Source organism: Marmota monax, unplaced genomic scaffold, assembly GCF_021218885.2.
Source record: "Marmota monax isolate L192 unplaced genomic scaffold, Marmota_monax_Labrador192_F-V1.1 WCK01_AAM20220418_F8-fsc00012, whole genome shotgun sequence".
Classification (NCBI taxonomy): Eukaryota; Metazoa; Chordata; class Mammalia; order Rodentia; family Sciuridae; genus Marmota; species Marmota monax.
The window spans coordinates 2927978-2952779 of NW_026695227.1; the positions used below are offsets into that span (position 1 = coordinate 2927978).

Below are 24802 nucleotides of genomic sequence, written 5' to 3' on the forward strand. Positions count from 1 at the left end.
ATATGAGGCCTGGACCCGGAACAGTGACCTGTTAACGGAAGGAAAAATTACAGAGCACGGTCCCTGTGCCATAATCCAGTCCGCATTTTCCCCCTCACTGCTCTTCATTGTGGCTGGTAAGGGAAAAAGGGCCTCAGGGTATCAGTTTTCAGAGAAAGCTGGCTGCGGTGTTGGGGGAGGGGAGGATAATGTGTCCTGGGTAGTTTAATGTGTGTGCCTGGTAGGTGTGTGGGGGAATGTATCAGAGGGTCTGAAAGAGAGGGAAGAACACTTCACACCCTGTTCACACCACCTTTCCACACTTTTGCTGCATTGTTGCACCACAGCAAAATATGCTGCACTTACCGTGTGGTGGGAGCGCCCTACATACAATTAACACTTGTATAGCCAATGATAAGACCTCTTCCGCCCTGTGCACTAAATGACAATACATGTGCTGTAAACATGTTCATTTCCTCTGGGTCCAAAAATATATAGATTGTACATACCTTCTCAGAGAGGCAAGCAGCTAGGTAATTTGGGAATAATTCTGTCCTCGCATCCCCTCCCCCAGGTGCCAGAACCTCCAGATGTCAGATTTAGTCCCACCCTGAATGGCTTCTCTAATTGAATGGCTCCTAGTCTTAGCTGTGGTCCGCAGCTGTCTAGGGTGTCCACATCCTGCGGCCAAGTTCAGCTCAGCCTACCGACTAGTTACAACCCTTTTCTCTTTTGCACCCCGGAAAAAAACTGCAAAGGCTAGGTCTGCTGGGAGTAGGGGTGGGGTGAATTCCCTCTTAGTGTCCAAATGTGTTTAGAATCTTCCAGTCAGTCACCAGGTAAGTGCCTCCTAATTCCAGCTTTCTCAGATTTGGAAGCTAGCCCTGGTGCAGGGAGTGGGAAAGGGGGGCGGTGGAGCTTATAGATCTTACAAACAGTTCCTGTTACCAGCCCAGATTGTGTAGGTTTAAGAATACCCTGAGAGATTGGTAGAGGGGGAAGGGAGGCAGTCAAGCTGAAAGATGTCAAAAAACTCTATTTTACTCCTTAACCATAGATACATTGATGGACAATTGGAACCAACCCACTTTGCATTATTGCATTCGACATTCTAACATATAGGAAACTTGTTACTACTGGTGTGTTCTAATTAGGAAGCACTTCTACATTCATTTCATTAACTATTAGACCTGGGCTGCTATGGATTCTGCTACAAGATTTTTTTGTTGTGGTTGTTTTTTGTTTTACTTAGGGAGGACCTGTCTCCCCACATGAAGATGCAGTAAGCTACCGAGGAGATAATAACAACAGTCATAATATTGACAGCGCCTAAGCCAGACATTATATGAAATATTCACATCATAAATGATCTTAATTTAGTACTCCTCCTAAATCTGAGTTATTACTGGCCCCATTTTAGAGATGAGGAAAATGAAGCTTAGAAAAACAAGGTATTTTATTTACATTACACATCTGTAATGTGGCAGGCAAAGTTCATGGCTCCAGAATCTCTGCATTTAACTTGTTACTATGCCACCACCATCTCAGTGGCAAATGATTTACATACTCCTTTTCAGACCCTACTGTGTGTCAGCCTACTTTGGACTAAGGGGCATAACGTCATAGAAACAGGGGAGGAATTGATTCAGTGATGAAAAGATGATTCCTGCCTTCAACAAGCTTTCAATCTAATAGCTTTTTTTTCCAAGGACAAGCACTGTCTGACAAAGCCCCCCCCCCACACACACACACACACCCTGCCTCTGGGTTTTTGAGGCCATCTGGAAAACACAGTTTGGGATTCTCTTGCTGTGTGGGGAGGAACATATGAAATAGGGACTGATCTGGTACTAGCAGGCAGCACAGGCAGGCGAGTAAAAAGGGGCAGGGCGAGGCCTCTGGGGACACGTAGCCATGGCAACCTAGCCTGCTTTCCAGAACAATGTCTCTAACCAAGAAAACACTAGAGAGAGCTTTCCCTTTATAATCCCCAAGGCCTGTCGGCCAGAGATTGCACAAAGGGGATTCTTTCTCTATAGAGAAATGACACTTACAAGGCCCAGAAACAAAGGGAAACAATTGTTGTATAGGATCTGCCTTTGTATTTGACTGGAGGAAAATCAACAAAGCAACTTAGTTCCTTTTCCACTCTTCACAGGAAATGAACACTGCTTTGTTCTGAGAGCTTCCTTTTTTTTCTTTTTATATAATATTTGTTGTAATTTTTCTTTTATCCCATTTTACAGATGAGAAAGATTAATAAGCATGACTGGATCTGATGACTGTAAAACTATGATTTTTCAAAGCCCAGTGTCCCTTTTAGATTTTGTGCTTTTAGGTGGCCCTGCCTCTGCCGATTTTGTGATAATCCTACCAGATGATGTGAAGAACGTGTGTGTCCACGTGCTCGGGCGCAAGGAGCCACTGGCACTGCTGCTCGGGTCCACCAGTGCTCGGCTTGATGCCACTCGCCCCTCCCCCGCACCCCGCTGCAGCCAGGAGGAGGAGGAGGAAGAGGAATGCGGAAGGCATTCCAGCTCCGCCCCTGCAAGCCACCACTCCTGCCTCGGGTTTAGGAAACTCCTAAGTGGGCTGAAAGAAGACAGCCAGCTGGTGACTGTACTTCTCCAGATTTCCAAATGATGTGGTCTACAGCCGCACTACACCCTGCGCATTGATGGATGTTGGTAGCTGGGCTGAGCCGGGTTGTGACCTGGTTAAAGATGAGCACCGGGTCTGTCGAAACTCGCAAGGCCAGGAACAATAGCATAATAATAAACGATTTTCCGTAAACGCCTACCTATATAAATAATGTAATTTTTTAAACAGTTATATGGACCAGAAGGAGTGAAATAGCTCCTGATAGTAGAAGTCTTGCTCTACGGGTGCAGTGGCGCACGCTTTTAATTCCAGCCACTCAGGCTGAGGCTGAGCCACTGCAAATTCAAGGCCAGACAAGACAACTTAGACCCTATCTTAAAATTTTCAAAGGGGCTGGAGATGTAGTGCAGTGGTAGAATACTTAACGAGCACGTGGGAGGCCCTGAGTTCAAACCTAGGGCCTCAAATTTCTGCTGCTGGAGTACCCAGTCCATCATAAAATTGGCAATATCGAAATAATGATCGAGTCCTCATTCTTCAGTCCTTTTGTGCAGTAATGAATAAGGGAGGTAAATAGGTCACATTCTCCTATATGTGGATATAAAGAAATGCCTGAGGAGATTTAAACTACACTTTCCACTTCAATCCTAGAGATTTTGTTGCCACTTAGTGATAGTGTCTGGCCCAACAAAGATGAGAACCACTTCCAGAGTGCCCTTACTAGGAGTCATTTGGGGGCTGAGGGTGTAACTGGATGGTAGAGTGCTTGCCTAGTATTCACAAAGCCCTGGATTCTCTCTCCAGTATCTCTCATATCTCTTCATTCAATATTCATTTAAATGCTTCCTAACAATTAGGCACCATGGTACTATTTACTGTGCTAGCCCTGTGAATCTAAAAAATTACAAACAGCATGGAACTTCTTTTCAAAGAGCTTACAGACTCAGCCGAAAATCAGCGACTGAAAGTGTGATGTGACATATGCTTTATAAAGATAGAGGCAAAACTGAGCATGGTGGTGCATGCCTGTTATCTCAACCACCTGGGAGGCTGAGGCAGGATAATCGCAAATTCCGGGTCAGCTTCAGCAATTTAAGGAGACCCTAAGCAACCTTGTAAGACCCTGTCTCAAAATCAAAAGAAAAATGGCTAGGGATGTGGCTCAATGGTTAAGTGCTCCTGGTTCAATTCCTTGTACCAAAATGAAAAGAAAGGAAAGACAGGGGCAAGATGATGTGCTAGAAGAAGAGCGAAAGAATATGAAAACGGTAGACAGACTCCTCCAAAAGAACTGCAAAAAGAGATGGAGTTAGCTAGAATTATATCAGACCCAGGGATCATAAAAACTAGGTTTTCATCCCAGATTCAGCTTTCAGGCAGAAATAAAAGCATCCAAATGATAACAGAAAGCTAAGAGTTGAGGTCCCAAGGCTGGGTCTTTTCAGGACATGAAACAGGAGGATGACCATAGTCAGGAGAATTCATCTGTTTCTTTACCAGGAAGCTTCCAAGTGTCCTCATAGGATAATAACTAGTGCACAAACATGAAGAATCCTGAAAAAAATGTAAGCATTTGTCATGCAGATTTCTACACCCAAAGTACTTTAAAATTTCAATGTAATATTTGTAAATTTAGAATTATTAGCGTATTATTGGACCTAATATAAGAGTTGCAATTAGAAAAATGACATTGAGTCAATACTAATGTTTTCACTGAAGATTCCAAGTGTCCGTTATTGAGACCTGTTCACACATTTTAGGGTGTGGCCTAACAACAGCATTTAAAGTAGGGCCTATGCCCATGCTGTGGACCCTAACATCCTAACCATTTCAGGTTTTAAAGGACAAAGTCAAGGGCAGGCCGGGGGCGGGGAATATTCTTTAAGAGATCTGGGGAAATGTGAAAGGTGGATTGCAGAAAGTCTGTTATCACACTACCACGCCAAAAAATTTGCAGACAAATCTTTTCTTCTTGTATTGGTCTGTTTTGTGACACCTTGAAAAAACAAACTACAGCAGCCAAAAAAACAAAAAACAAACAAAAAAAAAAAACTGAGGCTGGGTGACATAAAGTAAAGAGGATTATTTGGTTCACGACACTGGGTGAATATAGGGTCTAAACAGCATAATATTAGTGACCTGGTAAGGGACCTCTGACTGTGTTACAACATGGCAGAAACCTGAAAGGGAATTTACTGTGTGACGTGTAGAAGGAAGAAAGTATGTGGGGTGGTCTCATTTTAATAAACCTCTTGCTCAACTAATTCATTCATGCAAGTCACAACCCACTCTTTGCGATCAACATTAACCATTCATGAAGGTGGAGTCCCTCTGACCTAATTAACTTCTACTAGGCCCATTCGAAGTTTCTACACATTGGAGACCAATTTCTAGCACATGAATATTTGGAGAACAAACTATATCCAAATAGGATAGGTCTTCAGTTTGGAGTCACGATGTACTATTGTATTGTCTAATCTCTGAAATTACACATTTGCTTTGGTCAATAAGAGAGGAGGTGATATGTACCACTTTCAGGAAAAACTGGGATCTAATAAACATATACTGCTCTCTTATACTATCATTGGAGAGCTCAAAGAAGCATGTTGAGTTGAGGTGTCTTTCACCCAGAGTCGTCTTGCCAAGGCACATTAGACATGTAGTATGAGAAAGAAACAAATTTTTCATGTGTTAAGTCATTGAAAATTGGTGGATATTTGTTCTCTGGTACAAACTAAGTTATCTTGATTAAGTCATCTTTTAATAACCATTCCCTACCCTAATTCCTTCCTATCAGAATTCCTTCCTATACACAGTCTTCTGCTTAAGAAACAACTCACAACAGCTGGGCATGGTGACACAGGCCCGTAATCCCAGTAATTCAGGACACCGAGGCAGGAGGATGGAAAGTTCCAGGCCAGTCTTGGCAGTTTAGTGAGACCTTATCTCAAAATTTAAAAAAGAAAGAAAGAAAATTAAGGACTGGAGTTGGAGCTCAGTGTCAGAGACCTCTGAATTCAATCACTAGTACCACCAAACCAAACAAAACTGACTCCAGCTCCAGTCCCTGGGTTTGGATCTTGTTAAGCATAAATCAACTGTGTTGATATTACTCTCTTAATGATATTTGTTTAGTAATTGGAATATGACCCAAATCTGCCCAGTGAAAAGTGAAAAAGGAAAAAAAATTTTCAACAGGAAGACTCAGAAAAGTTTCTCAAATGAAGAAGAAAAAGAGAAAAGATGAGAATATTTATTCTACTTTATGGAATAAAGTGTTGCCCAATTCTGTAATGAAAAATAAAACCAATTAAAATCTTTGAACTAAAAAAAAAAAAAAAAAGCTGGACACCAAGGCAGAACCCCAGCAGCACAGGAAGCTAGCCTCTGGGTTCAAATCCCTAGTACAAAAAAAAAGAAAAGAAAAGAAAGAAAGAAGAAGAGATTCACTTTTTTATTGTTGTTCAGAATGTGGTAAGGGCCCTTCCAGAACAATAGGCTCTCCTAGAGCAAACAAAGAGAAGGAGAGGTGGCATACTCAGTACCTATGTGTGCATGCACAACTTTGTTGCTACTCTATAATACAGAATACCCGATCAGAATGTACATACATATACCATATATACCATATAGGGGAAACAAAGGGGCTAACAAGTGGAAACTAACAGAGGATATATAAAGCAACCCCCTGCTGTGCTTAGGGTTCAGCCTTTGGAGGAAATCACCCAGCTGGGTCAGTGCTGGCATTAATTAACAGTGCTTCCTGGCTGAAAGCCTGAGTGTTTTATCTCTCTGTGCAAGAAGGCTGCAATATTTCTTGGGGACTTGTGTCCAGGATTTGGAGACCATGCAAGCGCCAGGATGCCAGGAGAGGTGATCTTCCCTAGAATGAGCAGACCAATTGATCTGCAGAGGATTAGCCCTCCTGGAGTGCTGGGGTCCGGAGCACAAAGGAACCCAGTGGAGCCATGGAATTAGCATAGGGACAGGTAGGAACTGCCCTCAGTGACAGAAGGGAAGCCTGATCACCTTCCAGATTTGTCTTAGTCTCAGTTGCATAAGACTAATCGGCAACTCAAGGAAACTGGGATGAGGGCTAGAGATGTTGTGTGAGAGTGAGTGAATGAGATGGACAAAGAAAGTTCTAACTCAACCAAGAACTAAAGTGAGTGTGGAGTCCTGCTCCATGGGTCCGTAGTGATCCTCATACAGCTTAGGGTAGCCCTCCTTGGAGGGGTCCTGACTCTGGGGTTTATACCATCCCATGAGTGCTAACAGACACCCAAAATATCTCTGTGAGGAGAGTGGCCAGAAGAAGCAATTGCTCACCACTTTCCCCTCTCTCTTTTTGTGTGTGTGTGATTGTCATCTTTTAGGCGGAGGAAATGGTTGGGAAACAGAACAAACCTAGCCCCCCCTCCCAAAGTGTATGACAAAAATTTTCAAAAAAAGAGATTCCAGAGACTATGGAGTCAAATTGACTCCCAGAAAACTCTGAACCTTCTGTGAAATAGATTGGCCTTCATTTGGAGTAGGTTGGCACTCTGAGGGGCTCACTAGAAAAGGAACTAGTAGTTATCAAGGTGTTTAGGGTCATCGTGGGGCCCAGGCCACCCTGACCAATTCCCCTACATTGACTGTTGGCAAGATATGGTCTTCTCTTGGCCACTTTGGCTGAAGGCTTGTCTGGAAGAGAACTGTAAAATTATAATGGCCTAAGTGACAAGTCCCTCAAAATGCTCACCAGAACCCAAGAAACCCATTCAATCTGGAGAGTCAGAGGAGATTCCTCTGCTTTGTGCACCACCGAATCCTCCACTGCCTCCTTACACTCCTCATAGCTACTGCAGCCAGAACCCCATCAGAGGCTTCTCACACCCTTGAAGCCACCCTCTGGTGAGGGCACCCAAAACACTCCTGAGCATACCCACCTATCTTAACCCTATATATTCTGGCTGAGAAGCGCCAGGAGGATCCTGCTGGCAGCCATCCTCCTAATGCTTGCTACAGTGCCCTACAGATGCCACTGAGAGAAACCTGGCAGGGGGGCATCTACTACAATCAAGATGGTCATGTGCAAGGGGGACAATGCACCTTCATATATCAACTTTTTACCACCACTGATCTCCCAAATGGAAAAACCACACCCCTCCTACACTGAGAAAATTCAGGCTATGATTGATTTAATGCAATCCATCATTCAGACCCACAAGCCCACTTGGACTGATTGCTGCCAGCTGCTCCTGACTCTATTAACACTGAAAAGTTACCCAGGCCATGAAGTGGTTGGAGCAATACACCCCAGCAGGAATCGTGAATGCCCAGGCCTACACTCAGAAAAAATTCCCTGAGGAAGATCCCTGATGGGACCCTAATGATGACTGGGGATTTCAGATGCTTGAACACTATCAAGAGACTCTTTTAGGTGGCAACAAGGAAGGAGGAAAGAAGGCCATGAACATGAACAAGATCTCAGAGATGCTCCAGGGATCTGAAGAGAGATCAAGTCAATTCTATGAGAAGCTATGCAAAACATTCTGTCATTGCACTCCCTTTGACCCAGAAGTAGCCAAGAATCATTGAATGGTTAACATAGCCTTTGTAGGTCAGGCCCAGAGAGATGTCCAGTGTAAACTACAGAAGTTAGAGGGCTTCACTGGAATGAATGCTAGCCAACTATTGGCGGTTGTGATGAAAGTATTTGTCAACCAAGACCAAGAGGACTGGCTGGCATGAGCAGAACAGAAAATAAAAAAGAAGATAGATATGGTTACTGCCCCCCTAGTGGAACTGTTGCGGTACTCAATGGAGGATTGAATTGGGCCAAAGCTGAGGCAAAAGAAAGAACTGCCAAGAAGGGCCACCTCACCCAGAGGTGAGATTAGGAAGTAACCAGTATGCTCATAGCTCTCAAGAATGTCACTGGAAAAACAAGTGCCCCCAACAGTCAGAGGATTATCACCCAGTGCCCAGATGAAGGGGAAGAGGCCAAGTGATTCATGGACGGTACTAACCAATGTGGCAATCACATGAAGCCCTGAGGATAATTTTGTTGGATTGGCTACCATGGGAAACTATCAGGAAGAGTAGCACAGACTGGGCTCCATTTTGTTAGGCCTCCATGAGCCTATGTGGTCTGAATGACCATGGCGGGCGGATCCATGGACTTCATGATTGTTACCAGGGCCGAACATTCCATGGTGCTCAACATGTGGGCCCTTTCTCACAGACACAAGCCATTATTGTGGGAGACACAAGTAGCTGAGTTCGTTGCCCCTTCTCACTGCCTCTATGATACATTTTAGGTGGCTATGAAATTATTCGTGAATTCCTATATGTGCCCGACTGCCCTGTGGTTTTAATAGGTAGGACCTATTGAGAAAACTTAAGGCTCAGATAACTGTCAACTCTTATGACTAGGCCATCCTGATCCAAGGAAAGTCAGATGTGAAAATCCTGACTCTCATGGTCCCCCAAGGAGAAGAGTAGCAGCTCTACAGTCTCACAGAAAGGCCACAACAGGGGATTGAGATGCCTGGGGTGTGGATTGATGACAGTTCTCCTGGGCTGGCCTGAAACATATCTCCAATAGTAGTAGGACTAAAGCCAGAGGCTGAGACTTCCCACCAAAAAACAATATTTCATTCCTCACAAGGCACAAATTGGGATCCAGAGGCACCTGGGAGAGATTTCTAAAGTACAGAATCCTCCAACCCTGCCAGTTGTCCTGGAACACATCTCTCCTGCCAGTCCAGAAGCCAGGATGAATAACTATCAGTCAGTCTAGGACCTATGAGCAGTAAACCAGGCAACCATTGCCCTACATCCAGTTGTCCCTAACCACTGTATTCTCCTGGGTCTCATCCCTGCTGAATCTGCCTTCTTCATATATCTGGACCTCAAGAATGACTTCTGTATCCACCCAGCCCCCCAACCAATCTTTGCCTTCCAGGGGAAAAATCCTTAGAATACAGACAAAGGCCAGCTGACAAGGACTAGACTGCCTCAAGAGTTTAAAAAATTTCCAACCACTTTTTGCACCATGTTAGCCTCTGATTTAAAGCCTTCTCAGTGGACAAACATAGCTATATGCTGCTCCAGTATGTGGATGATCTACTGCTGGCCAGATAGACACAGGAGGATTGTATGGGAGGGACACAACAGCTCCTCACTATTCTATGGAAAGCTAGCTACAAGGTTTCAAGGAAAAAGGACCAAATCTGTCAAGAGAAAGTCAAATACCTCAGTTTTTACCTATCTTAAGGACAATGTTATCTCAGTCTAAAAAGAAAACAGGCTATTTACTCAACCCTAGTTCCATCAATTAGGATTGACCCCAGGTTCAAGAGTTCCTTGGGTTGCAGGTTTCTGTAGAATCTAGATACCTAACTTCTCTATCTTGGCAAAACCCCTCTATGAGGCCATAAAGGGGGGAGTGTGAGAATATTTTTTTTATGGGAACAAGCACAACAAAAGGCATTTGAAGAGATTAAACAGGCCCTCACTGACGCACTCGTGTTGGGACTCCCAGACGTGTCCAGTCCTTTCTTCTTGTATGTACAGGAGCATATACTGGTGTTGCACTGGAGTTCCTGACCCAAATGCTGGGGTCATGGCATTGTGCAGTGGCATACCCCTCTAAACAATTTGGCCCTGTCATCTGAGGCTGGACCCCTGCCTTTGAGCACTCGCAGCCACAGCCCTCTTAGTGTCAAAGGCTGACACTCTAACCTAGGGACAAGAAATAATGGTCAGAGCATCACACTCAGTACTGACAGAAATGGAGTACAAGGGGCAGTATTGGCTGAGCAATGCACTGATGGTCAGATATCAGGGTATGCTGTACGAAACCCATATATCCACCTGGAAGTAGTGCAGACTTTAAATCCCACAGTGTAGATCATGACTACATTGAAGTCATGGACAACGTATTTTCCAGCTGACCAGACTTAACAGACCAGCTTCTCAAAGATTCTGATGCTGAGTATTCACCATTGGTAGCATTTGTAGAAGAGGAAGAACACCTTGCTGGGTACTTCTAAATCCAAAATTGAGGTGAAACCTCTGCCAAAAGTAACCTCAGCACAAAACACAGAACTCATCACGCTGCCCCAAGCCTTTCAACTGGCAGCAGGGATATGTGTCAATATATACATGGATCCTAAGTATGCTTTCACTACCCTCCAAGTACACTGAGCTTTGTAAAATGAAAAAGGCCTAATCAACTCAGGAGGAAAATACAGCAAAGAAATCCTTGAACTGTTGATGCTATATGGGCTCCTAAAAAGGTGGCAGTCATGCATTGTTGGAGACATCAAAGGGGGAATACCACAGTCACTGGGGAAACCGTAAAGCAGATTGAGAAGCAAAGCTTGCAGCTTCCAAGGGGACAACAGAACCAACGGCTCTGACTGCCGCCCTACTCCCCAGTTCACTGGCAGAATGGGACCCTAATTGCTCACAACATAAGAATACCTGATTTAAAACTGAAAATGGGAGCTACCTTCCAGGGGAAGGTGGAGATTTGAAGACGGTGGAATAGCAATTTCTGAGGCCCTAGCTCCAGCATTGGTCAAGCAATTCCACCAGAAGACCCACATTGACTGGACAGCTCTTGAAGCCAACTGGGCTGACATTTCTACATTCCCTGGCTCTCCTGCATAGCTTGAGCAGTGCAAAATGTTGAAGGAGTCACATTTGAAAATAAAGTTGTGGTATTCACTGAGCTTCTCTGGGTCTTGGGCTATAAATATTTGCTAGTCTTTGTGTGTACTTTCTCAGGCTGGGTAGAGGCCTTCCCTACTCACATAGAGAAGGCACATGAAGTGGCCCAATCTCTCCCAAAGGAAATCATTCCTTGATTTTGAATCCCAATCACCATGGGATCAAATAATGGGCTGGTGTTTATGGCTGAAATGGTGCAATTAGCGGCAAAGGGGTTGAAGATTACCTGGAAGTTACACACTGAATACCATTCTCAGAGTTCTAGGAAGGTGGAGGGAGTGAACTGAAAGCTACAGTTAATACTAAGGAAAGTATTTCAGGAAACTCAACTGCACTAGGACCAGGTGTTGCCAATTGCTTTGTTGAGGATTCTATCTAGCCCTACTAGACAGGGTTCTCCCCTTCTGAGATTCTTTGTGGACACCCTCCTCCCATTATAAGGGGTATACAAGGAGATCTAAAAGGCAACATTATTCTGAGGCAGCAGATGCAGGCTGTTGGCTCAACTCTGACCACTGTAAACCATTGGATTAGGGAACGACCACCTGTGATCCTGACCATAGATGTCCACCAGGGATTAAACTTAGGGGTACTCTACCACTGAACCACATCCCCAGCCCTTTTTGGTATTTTATTTAGAGAAAGGGTCTCACTGAGTTTCTTAGTGCCTTGCCGTTGCTGAGGCTGACTTTGAACTCGTGATTCTCCTGTCTCACCCTCATGAGCCGCTAGGATTACGGGCATGTGCCCAGCAGATGTCCACCCTTTAAGCCAGGAGATGCTCTATGGATAAAAGCAGGGAATGTCCAACCCCTAAAACTTCTTTGGAGGGGCCAATCACTGTCATTTTATCTACCCCTACCTCAGTGAAGGTGTCCAAGGTGGTCCCCTGGGTTCACCAGAGCAGAATAAAACTCTCATGACTTGGGAGTGCATTCTGATGTAGTGGCACCATACAAATTGAGAGAGACCCTTGAGGATGGCAGCCCTGCTTTACAGACCCTGGAAGCTGATTAAGCTACACATGGAAGAAGCTTGAGGAATTGACCACCTGTCAGGATAAATGGACTATTTTTATTTCCAATATTGGCCTCTTTACTGAAATGTTTTGGCAATGCCACCCCTTACCCATCTCTGTTGTGTGGCCTTAGCTTCAATTTTTGCAGTAGGATTAGTAGAGACTGCTTTGGCCAACTAGCGCAGGGTTGAAAAAGCTTTGATTAGTAGTCTTTTACATCCTATTGATAGGGTGTTTCATTGCTATTGGCTGTGTCTGATCTGATTCCCATTTGCAGACTTCAGTTCCTCATCCTGTAACCCATGCCTTCCTGTGATTCAATCATGCTGAGGCATGACCACAACCCTACTTTATCATACCCATTTCAAGGAACAATTTCAGGGATCTGTAAACATAATAAGACTACCTATTCTATCTGCCAGCAAGGGAACCAACACACATGTTTCAACCCACAGTACTCCCCAACAGATCCTAAGCAGTGATAATATAGGTCAAATAATTATTGACTCCAAGCAGCCAGTGTCAGTTCTCTTTGATATGTGTGAAGCCATAAATAAGTATTGGTCATGGTGACCTGCCCAAGGCTAGTGGAGGGCTATCTTGGGGATAGGAATACAGACTTTATGATAAATATATGAATGAGCAACTCTTACCTCAACCCAGATGCACCAATAACAATGGTAACTGCCCCTACTGGAGCTGTGTATAATGGTCCATCTGGCAAGGGAAGGATAAAACAACTCTTCTCCAAAAGGTTGTTGCCATCTCAAGCTATATGTCAGGGGCCCATAACCCTGATAATTTCACTATCCTTAACCTAGAAGACTTGAGATGGAAAAATGGTCACAAAATTGACATGGCTATATATGAATAGGGCACAGATCCCAGGCCCGATACACATTAAAAGGGTTAGAACTCCACTTGAGTCTTCCTACCACCAAGTTGTTCATTCCTTTTTTAAAGAGATAAAGACTGGTTTACCCATCTCCACCACACTCAGAAACCTGTTCCTAACCTTAGCAGAAACAATGCAATCTCTGAATGTCTCTTCTTCTTATGTGTGTGAAGGAACTAATACGGGGGATCAATGACCATGGAAAGCTAAAGAGCTAATGAGCCCTCTCTCTGTTCAACTACTGGTGTTTGGTTCCTCAAAAACTCAATTATTGAAAGATATTATTTTGCTCAAGAGGGAAAACATTTTAACATCTCAGTTGGGAATTTAACATGTCTGGGCCCAAAATTCTATAACTACCCAGAAAAATAGTGGTGGGGTCCTCAAATTACACAGAATTGTCCCTTGTCAAACTTCTTTAACCTAAAAAGGCCTGGAACATGCTGCCACAGAAATTGAATGTCAAGCCCCTGGTGGACTATACTGGATATGCAGAAGGGCCACCAATGCCAAACTCTGTACCTCTCTGAACAGATAATCCACTATTGTGGCCCTGCCACTCTGGCAGGTCCTATGGGTACCATACTGCCATTTATGTATTAAACTGTATTATAAGGCTACAGGCTGATGTTGAAATTATAATTAATGAAACTGCAAGAGCCTTCAATTTATTGACCAAACAAAGAACTGATTCTGGTCTAGATCTTGTGTACTGGGGATGATTCACCCCTCTCTTTTCCTCCTTCTATTAGCCACAAGGGAACAATTGGGAGTACCAGTGTATGAAGACTGATGAGCCCAAAGGAGTGGTGAGCACTGGCAATTGGTAACTAGAAAGATGACAAATGCCCCTCTGAACAGATAATTCACAATTATGGCCCTGCCACCAAGGCAAGTCCTATGGGAACTGTGTTCCCATCTATATATTAAACTGTTTTATCAGGTTACAGGCTGTTGTTGAAATTATAACTAATGAAACTGAAAGAGCCCTCAATTTACTGGCCAAACAAAGCATTAAAATTCACAATATTATCTATGAAAACTGTTTAGCCTTAGACTGTTGCTTGCTTCTGAAGGTGGAGTACGTGGGAAACTTAACCCAAGCAACTGTTGCTTGCAAACTTATGAAGGCAAGGTCATAGAGGAAATCATATATCTTGTGAGAAAGATTGCCTATGTACCAGTCCAGACCTGGAAAGTTTGGAACCCGAGGGAACTATATGGGAGGTGGGTTTTCAACTTTTGAGCGATTCAAAACTTTTAATGCTAGAGGTCTGCCTATTTCTACCATTCCTGCTACCTCTGGTTATAAGAGCTGTCTCCAGTCTCATGGAGGCTATGGCTGAAAGGAAAATGGCACATGTTATGATATTATGGAAATATGAGCCATTAAATCAAGATGATGCTCTTTGACCCTGAAAGGAGCTGTGCCTCAAAGGGGGGAAATGTGGTAAGTGCATTCCCAGATCAAAGGGCTCTCCCAGAACAAAGAGAAGACAACATGGCCCACGCAGTACCTATGTGTACATGCACAACTCTGTTGCAACCCTATAATATAGAATACCCAGTCAGATTGTATGTTACCAAATAGGGAGACAAAGGGCTAACATGTAAAGGGGAAACCAACAAAGGATATATATGTAAGACAAAGCTCTGCTGAGTCCCAGAGTTCAGCCTTTTGGTGTGAATCCCCTGGGAAGGTCAGTGCTGGCACAAATAAACACTGCTTCTTGGCTGAAAGCCTCAGTGTCCTGTCTCTCTGTGAGAGAATCCTGCAACATGTTGTCATACATAGGTATTGCATTAGTTATATATTGCTGTGTAGCAATTTACAACACGTATTTTATTATCTGACTGTTTCTGTGAGTTAGGAACTTAGGAGCAGTTTAGCCAGACAATTTGAGTCCAGAAACTCTTATTAAGTTCCTGTTAAGACATTGGCTATGCTACAGATATCTGAAGACAGATCTCCTTCCAAGGTGATGCACTTAAATGGCTATTGACAGAAGTGCTCAGTTCATTGCTGACTCCTGGCAGGAAAGCTCAGTTACTTGCCATAAGGACTTCTCCATAGGGTTACTTGAATGTTCTCGTAATAGGATAGCTGGCTTTACCTTAGAGTGAGTCATCTAAGAGAAAAAACAAGGAGGAAGCCATATGTATTTATTATTCTAATTTTAGGAGCAAGACACTATAATTTCTATTGCATTCTAGTCATCAAAAAGGAATTGCTAAGAATAGCCCACATTTAAGAGGAGGAAAATTAGGCTCTATGTTTGCAGGAAGAATATTAAAGAATTTGTGCACATAACTTAAATCACCACAAATGTGACTTGAGGAAATACTGTGGCCGTATTGAGATAATAAAATCTCAATATGAGATCCAGCCTCAGGGTAAACCCTCATACTGAGGAAAGAGGAATGGATACAGAAAGAACCTTGATAGCCAGTGGTGGTGGCTGTCACATGCCTACAATCCCAGTGGCTTAGGAGGCTGAGGCAGGAGGATCACAAGTTCAAAGCCAGCCTCAGCAAATTACTGAGGCACTAAGCCACTTAGTGAGCCCCTGTCTTAAAATTAAAAAAATAAAAATAAGGGCCTGGGGTTGTGGCTCAGTGGTAGAGTGTTTGCCTAGCATGCACAAGGCACTGGGTTCGATCCTCAGCACCACATAAATATAAAATAAAGATATCGTGTCCACCTAAAACTTAAGAATAAATATTATTAAAAAACAATAAAAATAAATATAAAAAGGGCTGACTGGGGATGGGATATTTCTCAGTGGTTAAATGCCCCTGTTTAATCTCTGGGAAGGAAGGAAGGAAGGAGAAAGAGAGAGAGAGAGAGAGAGAGAGAGAGAAAGGAAGGAAGGAAGGAAATGAAAGAAAGAACTTTGATGACATTATTGAACCTCTGATCTGACCATGTCTGGAACCTACTCTTTGCTACTAGTTATATGGGAGAAAATATTTTTTCTTTCCTTACCATTTCAATTGATTAGAAACATGGAATTTGTCAATAGTTACGGCAAAGGGTGATAGTCAACATATTTAATCACCTATATACCATAATTTAACCTGTGTATTGGTATATAACTTAAAAATTATTTAAATATAGTCTCCATTTCTAAATTATAAAATTTATATATTTATAAAATTATTTATTCAATTACATATGCACATATGTGTATATGTATATAAAACTACTTATTTTAATTTTTCTTCAAATTATTCTAATAATTTCCAAATAATTTGATTTTTTTAAGCCATGGTTTTACAGAAACAACTGCAGTAAACTCTTATGACAACACTTCAATTGACTTGATAATCATTAGATGGTTTATACTAAAGTTTTCAATTTGTCTTAATGATAGCACTGTTATTCATGGTGATGACTTCTCAACTTCCAATGAACTAAAAACAAAAACAGTTTCATTGAAAATTTTTCTGTTAGCTATTACAAAATTAGATTTTTATAGATGTAATTAATAATTAAATTAAGACAAAGGGAGCTGGGTGATGTGGTGCACAATCCCAGCAATTCAGGAGGCTGAGGCAGGAGGATCACAAGTTTGAGGCCAGCTTCAATAATTTAATGAGGAACTTAGTGACACCCTGTCTCAAAATAAAAATTTAAAAAAGGGCTGGGGATGTAGCTCAGTAGTAGAGCATCTGTGGATTAAACTTCCAATACCTCAAGAAAACAAAAACGTTTAGGGGCTGGGGATGTGGCTCAAGTGGTAGCGCGCTCGCCTGGCATGCGTGCGGCCCGGGTTCGATCCTCAGCACCACGTACAAACAAAGATGTTGTGTCAGCCGAGAACTAAAAAATAAATATTAAAAAATTCTCTCTCTCTCTCTCTCTCCCCCCACTCTCTCTTTAAAAAAAAAAAAAAAAAACGTTTAATTTTAATTTCAGGCAATCATGTAAGGATCACTCAGTAAGATCATAAGCAGAGAGTGGATGACCCTAGTTCCAAAGTCCTGGTGAACCCTAGATGTATGACATTGGAGTACATCACAGGCCTTCTCTTCCCCAATGGGGTTTGGATCCACTCTTAGGCAAGCAGGGGATAATGGAATAGATATTGAGAGTCAGAGCCCCACACCATGGACATCAACTAATCAAAAAGGACATTGGTCACAGTACTGGAACAGAGTCATTAACTCCTTAGTTGTTTGGATTTAGGAAGGTTTAGGAAGGTCTAGGAATGTGAATGGGTCAGAATAGTCAGGGCTACAAGGACAGTATAGGAGAGGGACTCATTGGCCTAGGGTGGTGCTTTTTTTTTTAAACAACAACAACAAAAAAATTTGGTACTGGGAATTGAACCCAAGAACACTCAACACTGAAACACATCTCCAGCCCTGTTTTATGTTTTATTTAAAGACAGGGTCTCGTTGAATTACTTAAGGCCTTGCTCAGTCTCTGAGGCTGGCTTTGAACTCACAATCCTCCTGCCTCAACCACCTGAGCGGCTGGGATTACAGGTGTGTGCCACCATGCCTGGCAGGGTGGTGCATTTTATTGATAAAAAAAAAATATTTAAAAATCAAAACCAGTGCTTCCACACCAGTGCACAAAAGAGTTTGATATAAAGAAAATTTGTTTTGTCTTCCTGGATAGATCTTTCTTTCTTTCTTTCTTTCTTTCTTTCTTTCTTTCTTTCTTTCTTTCTTTCTTTCTTTCTTTCTTTCTTTCTCTCTCCCTCTCTCTCTCTCTCTCTCTTTCTTTCTATCAGGGATTGAACCCAGGGGTGCTTAACCACTGAGTCACATCTCCAGTCTTTTTTTTATTTTTTATTTTGAGACAGGGTCTCACTAAGATGCTTAAGGCCTTGCTAATTTGCTGATTCTGGCTTTGAGCTTGAAATCCTCCTGCCTGAGCTTCTAGAGCCACTGGGATTACAGGAATGCATTACCACTCCAGCATTGATATAGATTTTAATTTTCTTTCCCCAACCCTTCACCTTATCTCAGGCTACTGATTGGGAAAAGCTGTATTAGGTGAGATATTCTGGATGATGTCCACATGGCCTTGTCTATGTTATTTTTCATTTCTTATTTTGTTTATTTATATATTAAAAATTTATAAACAAGAAGTACTAAAATATGAGGACAGTTATTCTTAAGTAGTTCAAAGTTATAGAGCCCTTTCTTGGAATATGGTTGCATATCTGCACTAAGGGAGAATAATCATCTATGCAAACTCATGCTATTTATCTAAAGCAAATATCTTTCCAGAAAAAGAAGACAGAAATGTGTTCCTTTATCTGCTAAGTAGAACAAAAGAAAGATGCCCTGAGATTTCACTATGGGTGGAATATTAATTGGATTCCACCATGAGAATATACAGTTAGGAAAAAAATTTTTTTTTCAACCAGAAGAGATTAAATAAAGAAATCAGTTAAGGTTATTGGAAGACTGGAGAAAAAGGGAAGGTTACTCAATAAATAATATCTACTGCCATTCCTAGATTAAAGAAGGGAAATCATTATATAGAGGCCAAGGGTATGTGGTCTAAGGCTTATGTTATTGGAATCCAGAAGCCTGCAAGTGCAGGCTGCTGCCAGAGTCACTGTAGCTTCCCAGGCCACAGATTTACTACTACTGTTGCCTCTGTTACCAACATTATTGGCATTTCCACTTTTTATCAGTGGTGCAGTCTTTGTTTAAAGTGATGGAAACAGCTACTGTTTCAAGTGCTCAAAACTGGAAAAAGAAAGTCATATCTTCACTCCCTCTTGCCTGTTTTTCTTCCTTTTGGGCTTTTGAGGCTAGCCTCAAATTTTTGATCCTCCTGCCTCAGCTTCCAGAGTTGATGAGATTATAGACTTGTGCCACCAGGCCAGCCAAACTCCTCCTGCTTTTAAATCTGCACCCATTGCAACATATCACCCAAATCAGCCAGGAAATGTAAGATATAGAATCCAAGCACCTTACAACATATAGCAAAGAACAGAGAATGAAAGTTGAAAACAACAACAAAAAAAGAAAGTTATATCTCATAACCCTGGGACAGTAGAGAAACTCCTTCACCTTTCTGAGGAAAGATCATTGTGGAGTCTCAATGGTAAACCTATAGACAGTCACTCAAGAGTCTCAGGCACTGAGGGATCAGAACTATGTGTGGGGGACAAGGAAACTTCAGACAAGTGAAGAGTTCCTCCTTCAGGCAAGGGATAAGGGACAAATCCTTAATCCTTTTTAAAGGATACAGGAAATATCTAATTTTTTTTTTGTGTGTGTGTTTGTGTGCAATTATCTATGATAGCAGGCAAAGGATATATGAAATCCTCTGCCCTGTTTCTCTTGATGCACTCACTAAAAATTCCATATCACCAAGATTAAAATAATCAAAGTGCAATCTTGTCTAGGAATGAAAAGCATCCAAATGTAATTTGGAACTCTAAAATAAGGTGTCATTTGTATAAGGACAATGTGGATGAAGAGAATAAGGTACTATCCCAAAATAGAAAGTTATGGGGATGGACAATCTGTGGAAATAAAGTAAGACAATCAAATGAAAACCAGCAAAGTGTATTTATTTAGAGTTTGCTATAGCAAGGGCGTCAACCACTGTTACTTGTCTTTGGACACAGCCTCAAAGTTGGGCAGAGAAGCAGGAAAGTTTTGTAGTAGAAAACAGGGAAGCCTTCAGATATGCCCTAATTAGAGGCTAGTGGTATGGGGCCGATATAGGCTGGTAAACTAGAAGCAAGATGTCCCATATTATTGGTTAGGGGCATAAACTTAGCTTTCTCTGGTTGATCCCAAGCTGGAAGCAAGGACAAAAATTGGGGAAGCTCTCAGTTATTAATCAAGTCCTGACCACTTGGGGCTTTATCACAGGGGACAACTGTTATTGTTTGGCTTCCTGGACTATCTCTAAAGATAGTCTGACTTCCCACAAATTTAACTTATAACAGACTGTCTTTCTGAGATGGTTATAAATAAATTTTATAAATAAATTAATGGTTGCTGCATATTGTCAGTGTAAGGGAGGAATAAAGAAATTTCTTTATCCCCTTATGCCATGTACTTGGGGCTTGCAAATTTTAAGCTGCCAGATGGTAGCCTGACATGGTGTTACATTCCTGTAATTGGTTGAGGCAGGAGGATCACAAGTTCAAGGTCAGCCTCAGCAACTTAGTGAGACCCTATCTCACAAAAAAAAAAAAAAAAAAAAAAAGGATTACGGATGTACCTCAGTGGGTAGAATGCCCATGGGTTCTATCTCCAGTACCATAGAAAAACACTTGGTAAATTATACATCATATGAGAAAACATACAATTTTATTTGATATTAATAATTTTACATAGCAGAAGGACTTCATAGAGAAGTAGAAATCTCAAAAATGAAGATAAAGTTAGGTATGGTTGCCGCAGTCTGGCTGGGCACAATCAGGAGCCACTTGTCAAAAGAAACTAACTTTATTTTTAGAACCACACACGACAAACAAAATAGTCTCTCAGGAAAAACCCTCAGAGCCTCAACTGCCACCACCGGCTTTCCACAAGCCTCTCTCTCCCACACAAGCTTCTCCCCACCTCCCACAATCCTCCTGCTCTTGAGGCCGATTGGCTGGGTCACGTGGGCGGAGCCAAAAAAGTCCCCCAATGAGCAGCTCCGTGGTCTGAAAGGGCAGGGAAACAGTCCAATGAGCATCACCGCAGAGGAGCCAATCAGCTAGATGTTGCTGGGGCCGAGGAGCCAATCAGCTAGATGTTGCTGGGGCCGCTGTGAGCCAATCATCAGCCAGCAGCTGGAAGTTTGCTGGCAGCTGGAAGTTTGCTGGGGCCCCTTTGGCTGTGGCTCTCAACATCTCCCCCTCTCTGTTTAAACAACAAGCATGTGGCTTAGGGACCGTGCCTGTTAGGCAGTCCAATTCAACATATGGTCCTTACCCGTCATCGGATGAACTGACCTCTAGGCGTCAGCCTCCTGTCTTAGGTTGGTACCACTGCAATTGGATCATACCCGTCACTGACTACCGGTCCAGCATACAGCCATACTTGTGGATAGGCCTTTGCACCTGTGGGGGGGTGAGGTTCTTTGCCTCACCTCTGTTGGCCCCCAAATTTTAGACCATCACTAGTAGAGGAGGATGCAAAATGCCATGACATTAAGCCAATTGAGGGCTCCTTTGAAAAATTGTACCACCGGTGACATCATCAGCAAAAATACCCCAACACTACCACAAGTCGCTGCACCAACAGACAGTTCACAATGCATACAGGTGAGCTCACAATGTGTCCAGGCAAGTTCTGCAAGCAGTTCAGTGATGGCTATTGTAGAAGCTGTAGATTGGTTTTATCTTTGACTTCACCAGCACTGGGATGAAGATAGGAATTCTGGCAATAATGGCTAAAGAAAAAATTATGTAACATTCCAGAAGGCACTAAAAGAAAACAATTTTCTTAACAATTTACATTGTCTTCACCGGCACTGGGATGAAGATAGGAATTCTGGCAATAATGGCCAAAGGGGCCCCAGCATATGGTGGCGCCTGTAATCTCTGGAAATTGAATCAGGAATATGGAAAGTTTGAGGCTAGTTTGGGCAATTTAGTGAGACCTTAAATAAAAAGGGCTAGGAACGCAGAGTTCTTGCCTGGCATGCATGAGACCCTGGGTTAGTTTCCAAGCACTGGGGTGGGGGGTTTGGGGAAAGGCAGTCAGACTCAGGGGCTTATACCATTTTAGCAAAGGGTGATAAATCATGAATAAATGACTAGACAAAAGAAAGGGGCTTGGCTTTTAAGGATTGTTTATTATGAAAAAATTACTAGGAAATATTGGAGAAACTAATGGAATATGAGGATATAAAAGTTATATTATAATGTTTGTTTGTGCAGACTCAACTTGGTATCAACTTCCTATTTCCAGTGGTAAGAATATTCTCTTTTCTGATACTAGGAAGGCACCTTTCTCATGGAAAATGTATTACGCAGAAAGAGGGAGGAGAGAGAACATTTGCTATTTCTCCATTGCCTTCAGTTCAAAATAATCAGTATGTTAAAACAGTATATTTGGGGGCAGCATGTTCTGATCCCTCTCATGGGTTCTATTTTTATTTACAATCTGGCCATTGTCCATTTGTATATTCAGTGTTTCAATTCTAAATTGCAGATGTAGACTTGAGATCATACTCCTCTTGCCTGCTACAGAATGAGGCAGTGGGAATTCACTTACTTCATGATATCAATGATTTATTTGAGCAATACTGAGGCCAGGTTGACTAATTAGAAGAGCAAAGCAATGTAAACAACTAATTTTCCCTGGAAAAATTAAGATAAATTTTATAATCCTGTAAGGGTATTTGAACTTCCTGAGTTCAAATACCCTTAGAATTTTATTACATTATTTATGTATTTTTTAATTTATTGGTAATGGGAATTGAATCCAAGAGCACTTTGCCATTGAACTAAGTCCCCAGACCTTTTTATTTTGTATTTTGAGACAGGTTCTCATTAAGTTGCTTAGGGCCTCACTAAGTTGCTGTGGCTGGCCTCAAACTTTGCAATCCTCCTACCTCAGCCTTCCAAGTAGCTGGGATTACAGACATGTGCCGCCATGCCCAACTCTAATGGACCGAATTTTAAACTTAATAATATGGAGAAATTTAGCCAATTATTTTGGGTCAGGACTGCTTTCCCAGTAACTGGGCTGTCTTAGGACAAATCCCAATCCTTGTACATGTTAGGCAAGTGCTGTACTACTGAGCCGCAACACAGTCCTTTTGTTGTTTTATTTTGAGACAGGATCTCCTTAAATTGCCCAGGCTGACTTCAGATTTATGATGCTTCTTGAGTAGCAGGGATTATAGTTGTGCACCACTATGCCTGGCTCAGGCCACATTTTTTCAGAAACACATTTTAGGCAAAAGATGTGACTGCACATAGTGTGATGAGATGATTCTCAGAAGCACTGATAAGGAAAGGGAAAGTAAATCAGGGTTACTTCCCTGACTTACTTCCCTTACTTGGGAAGCCTAGCCTAGTCACATTAATTAGCAAGTTACCACTGGGGCTACCTATCGAGGCTCAATCATATGCTGGGAATCATTTGAGTGTTGTCCTACTCAAGTAGGGAGAGGAAGCTGGAGTATTTATCCTCTAATTCCTATCAGTTATTAGTTTACTATTGCTCCCAGGAGTGTTACTCTTCAGTACTTTGGATTTGCTCTGTACCTAGGCTTAGAGAAAGCCCTCAGGCAGAGTCATGAGCTAGCAATAAGCATGCTGTCTGCATGAATGGAAAAAATGTTGCAGGGGTCAGAGCATGGTACTGATATCTTCCACACTGGCCAAGAAAATGAAAACTAGGACTCCCTATAAAGCACTAAGATCTAAGAGAATTCAAAAGTACATTACAACATCTATACATTATGCCTAAGTTTTTGTGTATCCTGTGGGTATGTTTTTGGTAAATCCCAAAAATGTTCCACAGGTCTGACTTCATTTTCATTTGCACTTCAATATCAGGCTCTGTCCTGTCCTTTTGTTCTTTTAGAATTGATTGTTGGCAACTTAGCTTGAAGCCTCTGCTTTCAGTAGGCAATATGCCGAGGGTGTGGCATTAATCTTTCCTCAGCTTTGAAATATTAAATAAAAGCAAAAAATGGACCTTAGTCCTTGCCTGGGAGTGGAGCTCTGCTTGACCAGTGGTGAAATGGAAAGAGATGAATACATAGTGAGTAAAACTGATCCTTTCCAAAGGTATTAAGTAAACCCTGATGATACATTAGCCATTAGCAGTCTTTTTTTTTTCTCTCCTCACAACATCATACATGTATTTTGTATACTGATGAGGGTCTCCTTCCATCTTCCGTGCAATTCCACTTCTCCCTCCTTTTCCCTCCCACCTCTCTTCCCTATTTAGTGGTAATCTTCTTCTCATGCTCTTCCTCCCTGATACATTAGCAGTCTTTTGTGTGTGTCGCTCTTGTTTTATTGCTGTCTGACCAATTAGCATGACTGGTTTTAAACAAACACACACACACACACACACACACACACAAACACACACACACTGAAGCAAGAGGGGATAGGGATCAGAGTAGAACTCCAGGACATAGGTGCTTGTATGTAAAGGTGCAGTGGTTAAGCTTTGGGGCATTGGCAGGAGGTAGATGATTATAATCTGACTTTACTGTACACTTGCTGCACAACAGTGAGAATATTGCTTCTCTAAACTCATTTCCACATTTGTAAAATGAACAAGATAACAGTGACACCTTCTCATGGTTCTTTGGATGATTTAACAGGATGATGTATTTGACTCTGTTGGCATAAAGTAATGGGCATATGTCATAAAATAAATCAGTCAGGGTTCAATGAGAGAATAAAGCCACTACAAGTGTTATTAACAAAGGGTTTTTATGGTGTAGGAGTACAGGGGACCTTGCTTCCATCCTCTGAGGGTTCAATAATTGAGTTTGCTGATATAAACTGACAAAAGACAGATTAACAAGAAGAAAGGCATATAAATTTGTTGTGTGTTCAGGGGCATCACAAGAACAAAAAGTAAGTACTCACACCCCAGTAAGATTAAAAATCTTATATATTTTTCATCATATGGGA

The 24802-nt window shown here is 42.1% G+C and overlaps 1 pseudogene; it reads left to right on the top strand.

Moving 5' to 3' along the window:
* The first annotated feature begins 2656 nt into the window (after positions 1–2656).
* The window catches only part of LOC124087132 (ragulator complex protein LAMTOR5-like), a 71632-nt pseudogene continuing 49486 nt past the window's right edge, over positions 2657–24802 (top strand).